Genomic DNA, 6252 nt, shown 5'->3' with positions numbered 1-6252 from the left:
TTCTTATAAAAAATATGGCAAAAAGTTGTTTTTTTTTAAAGATTATTACTAGAGATGAGCGAACACGTTCGGCCCCGCCCCTTTTTCGCCCGAACACCGAACTTTGCGAACACTTCAGTGTTCGGGCGAAAAAGTTCGGGGGCCGCCGTGGCAGCGCGGGGGGGTGCGGCGGGGAGTGGGGGGGAGAGGGAGAGAGAGAGGGCTCCCCCCTGTTCCCCGCTACTGCCGCCCGCGCCGCCGCGCATCTCCCCGCCCCCCGGCGGCACCCGGACCTTTACGCGCGAACACTGCAGTGTTCGGCAAAGCCGGTGTCCGGGTGCGGATGTGTCCGTAACGGACACGTTCGCTCATCTCTAATTATTACTATTTTTGAGCCTCCAAGAACATGCAATGGGGACAAGAACATGCAATGGTTCGATCTGCCCTGGAATATGATGTAATATCCATCAATCTATCAAGCTGGTATTACAGCCTCTGATTACAGCAGCAGACAAATGGAAGCTATAGAGAGGGATTGGGTGAAAAACGTAATAATGTGGGGTCGCTCCCCAGGACTTAGTTACCGGCCGGGTGGCAACCCCAGGTGCAAGATATCTAGCTCTGGAAAAATAAAACATGATTTTGTGATACTCAGTAGGAAGATATCTATCCTATATGTGCCTATTGTGCACACCCAGTGGTTGTGATGTGAATTGCGGCCTGTTGAGGATTTTGCTAGCATGTCATGTTAAAGTTTTGAACTTGTACCGTAAAAAATTGGAGTCCATGATGATTTTGGATCTCTGCTGTTTTGGGAGAATCCTAGACAAACATTCTGGTGTATGAGGATGGGCCCCGATATAATAATTTGGCCCTTTATGACCTCCACATGCATACAGACCAATGTAGCATCCGTTACCTGTGGGGGTACTGTGCACTTCACGTACATCAGAGGCGAGGTCGTCTCTGTCACTTCAGAGCGTTGCGTCTGCGGCTCTTCTCCGAGAAGAAGAAATTACGTAACAGTGAGTCACACAAATAAATACAAGCAGACAACTCTATGAAGGCGGATGACCTCCACGACTGCAAGCGGCTTCATACAACTGTAGCAGAAAAGTATTCATGGTTATGGAAAGATGGAGGATTTAAAGGGGAAAGGACATACATAGGCTCCATTCAGACAGCGTTTCAGGGTCCGTCTAGAAATGGCGCTCAGATGGAGTCCTGGATGGCTCCATAGTCTGTCACAAGAAACATGGAGACCAAAGTTCCGAGCTCCAGTTTCTGTTTGAGCCGTGTTCCAGCATGTGAGTTGGACAGAACAGTACAGTCGCTTACACGGAGCCGCTCTTATAGATAACGTTACTATAAGGGACCTTTCACCCGGGACGAAACATTCCACAACTGCTAACGTGCGGACTTAAAAAACCGCAGCATGCTCTGTTTCGCCGTGGAATCCACCTGGACAGCTTCCATTGAAGTCAATGGAGGCATCCGACCCGCAGCCCATGCACAATTAACATTGCATATGTGCTGTGGGTACCGCCTAAGCAACGACGCTGGAAATGCAAGCAAATGGAAAAAAACCTTACTGCGCATGACCGCCTACGAGCCTCCGCGGTCATCAGTTTAGTGGGGTACGCAGGGTCACTGGCCAGGCTCACAGACAGTATCTGCTCCGGGCCTCCTGCACGCGGAATCCGCCCCGTTCGTGTGAGCCTGGCCTGATGCTATGCTGATGCTTCTTAGGATGAATGGGACAGTTACACCAAAAAAATCTCACCATCAAGACGGTGGCTGATAAGTAGCAGACAGGGGACTGCACTGCATAGAAGTGACTGCAATACACAGAACAGACCCCAGACAGGCAATTGAGGGCGACAGGCATGGCAAAATAAGTTTTCGCTGGAGGCGCCCTTCAACAAGGACCATTGGTCCATGAAAATAATTGCATGTGTGAATGGCTGCACTCACTTGAATGCGTCCAACATCTGTCAGTTGCAAACTCCAACGGACTTCAGATGTTAACCTCAACCGTGTGAATAAGACATAAAACAAGCTAAAAACATGCAAACTTTATACTGTACATCCCCTTAAAGGGGTTGGACCAAAATGACAAGTTGTCCTCTATCAACGGGATAGGGAATAACTTGCTGGTCTATGGAGGTCTCACTGCTGAAATCTGCTCCGATCTCAAGATCCATGCCCTCCGTCCTCCCCACTGTGGGAATATTGCACCTCCTGCAGTGGGGAGGAGACTGCATGGAGCGCCGGTCACACAGGCACACTAGCGCTCCACTCACTTTCAGTGGGACTATGGAGGTACCTGAGCGGCACACACTCAGGTATTACCAGCAGCTCCAATGAAACAAGTGGAGCGCTGACCGGGCATGTTTGACCAGCACTCCCTGCATGTTGTCATCACAGTGGGAGGGGTGGAGGAGGACCCCCAAAAAGGTCATAATTAGGGCTTCAACAGATGACCATGGTTTTTGAACGTTTTGCAGGTGTGATTTTCATGCCTGTAAAACGTGACGAAGCGAAGCCATTGATTTCAATGGTTTTCGTTTCACAGGCGTATTTCTCGCGCCATATTCCTATGAGAAGTCTCAGGCCGTTGCCCTATCTTTCTCGCATGTAGTTTTTATATGTGTGAGACAGCTCAGGTCCGGCCTTTTTTTTTCATCCGTAGCACAAAGTTTGATTGATAAGAAAAAAAGACTTTTGACTGGTTCATGTACAAATACATTCCGCACCGCAGCATATTTGCGCGTGCGCTCGTCTGTCGAAGCCCTTAAGGCCTCATGTCCACGGGGAAAATCAGGCCCGCTACGGATTCTCCATGGAGAATCCGTAGCGGGTCCCTCCTGCCCTGCGGACATGAGGACTGAAAATAAGAATTAACTCACCTCTCGCACGCTCCGGATCTTCCTTTCATCGCGGCTTCATCTTCTCTTCGTCACGGCTGGATCTTCTTTCTTCGGTCCGGCGGATGTGCACGGCCCATGCGCCGGCCCGAAGAAAAAAGATCCAGCCGTGACGGAGAGAAGATGAAGCCGAGAAGAAGGGAAGATCCAGAGCAGGTGAGTATATTCTGATTTTGGTCTCCCGCGGATCCGGACGGCTTCCATAGGCTTCAATAGAAGCCCGCAGGAGCCGTCCGCGTGGGAGACCCGCGCGAAAATGGAGCATGGTCCAGATTTTTTCATGCTCCACATTTTTTTAAATCACTTTTGTTGACGATCCGCGGGTATTTATCTACCCGCGGGTGGTCAATGCATCCCTATGGGGTGCGGATCCGTGTGCGGGTGATCCGCTGTGGATTTTAATTCTTATTTTGCCCGTGGACATGAGGCCTAAGCATCACACCTGTGTTAGGGTCTCTCTTCTCTGTTTTTGGAGAAAAGAAACTGATATAAAACAGAAAAAAACAGATCCGTTTTTGTTTCTTAGTGGGATTCAACGAGGTTTGCTCCCATTCTATCAGGTTTCAGTTTTTTTTTGGACAGAAGAAATAACGCTGCAGACTGCGCCAAATAAAAAAACCCAGAAATCTGATGGAATGGAAGCCAACAGAAGCCTTTCCTTTTTTTTGAAACCTCATTGAAGTCAATGGGGAAAAAAAATGGATCATCAGCTTCATATCAGTTTCTCTCCTCCAAAAATGAGGATACGCCGAACTGACCCTAACGCAGGTGTGAAAGCCGTTTAAGGGATTATATTACTAACTACTAAAAATCCTCATTTTGGCTGCATTATATTAACCCAGTATCCTGCCCGCTGATACTCTGATGCCCTCATGCCACCAGCTCCACAGTAACAAGAATGAATAAAAGTGTAAGATGGTGCAGGCAGAAGTGGCAGAAGAGCGGAGGAAGAGCGTTCAAGACAAAACCAGGCAGGCAGGCAGGGTTCCCCAGTAGGCTGCGCTGTGATTAGTGGGCTGGGAATTCTCTGCTAGCAGAGAGGCAGGGATAGATAGGATCAGGTTCCCAGTCCATAGCAGCAGCCACAGCACAGGGCTGGATGTGTGTGAGCGGAGCATGCTACTACTAGACTAATCCCTGCCTTTCCTATTCCAAATGGATATGATTCCGGAGCCCGCAGCACATCTGCACCGCCTGCAAGGGTTAGTGCCATTGTCATTGTCCCTTTTATGCTTTGTCTATTGTGTCTTCTTTGCTGTAGAAGTTGCCGCTACCTTAACTGTAGCTTGAAAGTTTGTGGCTGTGGGGTCTAAGGAGAAGGGAGTAAAGGGGGTCAGATCTAATCCCCATCCAATGCAATGCTACAAAGTCTATATTGGCATAGCAGAGCTGGATTTGTCGTTTGCACTTGGTGCTTTTTATTACATAGGACTGCATATAATTAACAGATGATACGTACGGCTCTGCTATGCCTTGCTATATATATATATATATATATATATATATATATATATATATATATATATATATATATATATATAGGCAGGTGCATAGGGAGCAATGCCATAGCTAGGCATGCTTGTATACATTGTATCCATATATAATATACACAGTTGTCATTCTAGGATGTGATACAATGTGGCATAGGTGCCCAGCAGCCGTATGATGTCATGGAAGCCTGGTATTTGCATGCCCATGGCTTGCAGTAGCTCCACATGGCTGCCTATATAACACACATGGTCGCATGGCATGACAGATGACGGCTGCAAAGCAAACAAATTCCCGGCTTCTGCTGCTGAATCCGTTAAACAGCGGAATCATTCGTTTTTTGTCGGAACGTGAGGTTTTACAGCGGGCAGCGGTGCCGTAGGGGTTAAATCCCATTACAATGCCCGGACTGGTAATGATGTCTGGAGTGAGCGCTGTATTTTATTGTGCCTGGAGCATTAACTGTCCAGTAGAAATTGCATTTTCATTGCAAAGTCAGCTCTATGTAGCCGGCCCCCCGTGCCATCGGAAAGTTTCCTCGGTCTGGTGGGTGACTGATCGCTGTCGGTGGCCGCATTACACATCAGGATTGTTAATTCACAGAGGGCATTGAGATTTAGTGAACTCATGACTTCTTTTCTTCTGCCTTGTGCCGCCTGGGTAGGCGCAAATCTGCATGCAGAGCACTGGATTCATTAGGTGCGCCCGTTAGGTCGTTGGCACCTCATGCCCAGGGGCCCCCTCCTTCTCGTGCAGGGTCCTAAAGAGGGGATCAAATGTTATATTTTATTCACGATCAATAAATATATATATACACCTACCTAATGGCATGGAATGACTATCCTACATGTAGGGAATCCCAATATTACCTGGGGCTTAGATCTGCATATCAGATATATAATTTCTCATGTTGACCTGTGTTTGTGTCAGTCTCTACTGCAGTTCTTGGATTATATTCATGCACCAGGAACTCAGACTGGGGTACTATTTCTACTTGTGGAGACTTATAGGCTGTGAAAAGCTATATAAATTAGCCATGAAAGAGAAAAAGTAGCTCTAGGTCCTGCATAGATGTAGAAAGACAAAGACATAAAATGATCATTGCTAGGAATGCTGAAATCAGTATTCATGCCCTGAGTGTCAGTATACAGGTTTTGAATGATATAGACTATTTGTTTGCATTGTTACACCTCTTGTGGCTGTTTATGTGTCAGTCTCTACTGCCAGACTTAGATTATATTCATGAATCAGGTGGATCAGGATAAACAGTGCTGTAGTCCTTAAAGGGGTTGTGCCAGAATTTCAGGTCATTCTCTATCTACAGGACAGGGGTACATTGCTGATGATGGGGGTCTCATAACAGAGAGCCCCACTGATATCGAGAACAGGTTACTGCACCCCCCACGGTGAGGAGGAGACTAAGGCCGGCGTCACACATACGTATGCGTACTTGCACACGCATGAGCATAGCGTTTTTCTGGAATGAACAATGCTTTTTTGCGTGCGCATCAGCGTATGTTACCGGTTTCCGTGCGTAAGGCGTGTTCATTTGCGCTGGGGAAAAAATGGCCCAATTGAAATGACTAATTAGTCTAATGAGTTCCGGATTTGTTGTTTTTCCTGCACGATTACGCAGCGTATCACGCATCCGCTCGCTTATGCGCATTTGCACATCCCTATTGACTTCTATGGGGACTCTTGGTGCACAAATGCGCAGGGAAACAGCGTGCTGCGGGGTTTTTTGCACAATTGACATGTGAAGGCCAGATGCGCCACGGGAACAAACATTCAAATTCACTATGTTTTGCGAACGCCAACTTTGCGCCTGTGTGAATCCGACCTAAGTGAAGCGCTGGTT

The 6252-nt window shown here is 47.6% G+C and overlaps 1 protein-coding gene across 1 annotated transcript in view; it reads left to right on the top strand.

Moving 5' to 3' along the window:
* The first annotated feature begins 4044 nt into the window (after positions 1 to 4044).
* Positions 4045 to 6252, top strand: part of FAT3 (FAT atypical cadherin 3) — a 522893-nt gene continuing 520685 nt past the window's right edge. Inside the window, exon 1 of the mRNA XM_066587016.1 lies at positions 4045 to 4108. The gene's annotated coding sequence lies outside the window, so the exon portion shown is untranslated. The remainder of the gene's footprint in view (positions 4109 to 6252) is intronic.

This window comes from Eleutherodactylus coqui, chromosome 1, assembly GCF_035609145.1.
Source record: "Eleutherodactylus coqui strain aEleCoq1 chromosome 1, aEleCoq1.hap1, whole genome shotgun sequence".
NCBI classification, from domain to species: Eukaryota; Metazoa; Chordata; class Amphibia; order Anura; family Eleutherodactylidae; genus Eleutherodactylus; species Eleutherodactylus coqui.
The sequence above is the reverse complement of the archived record's forward strand: the minus strand, read 5'-3'. Positions and strand labels throughout refer to the sequence as shown.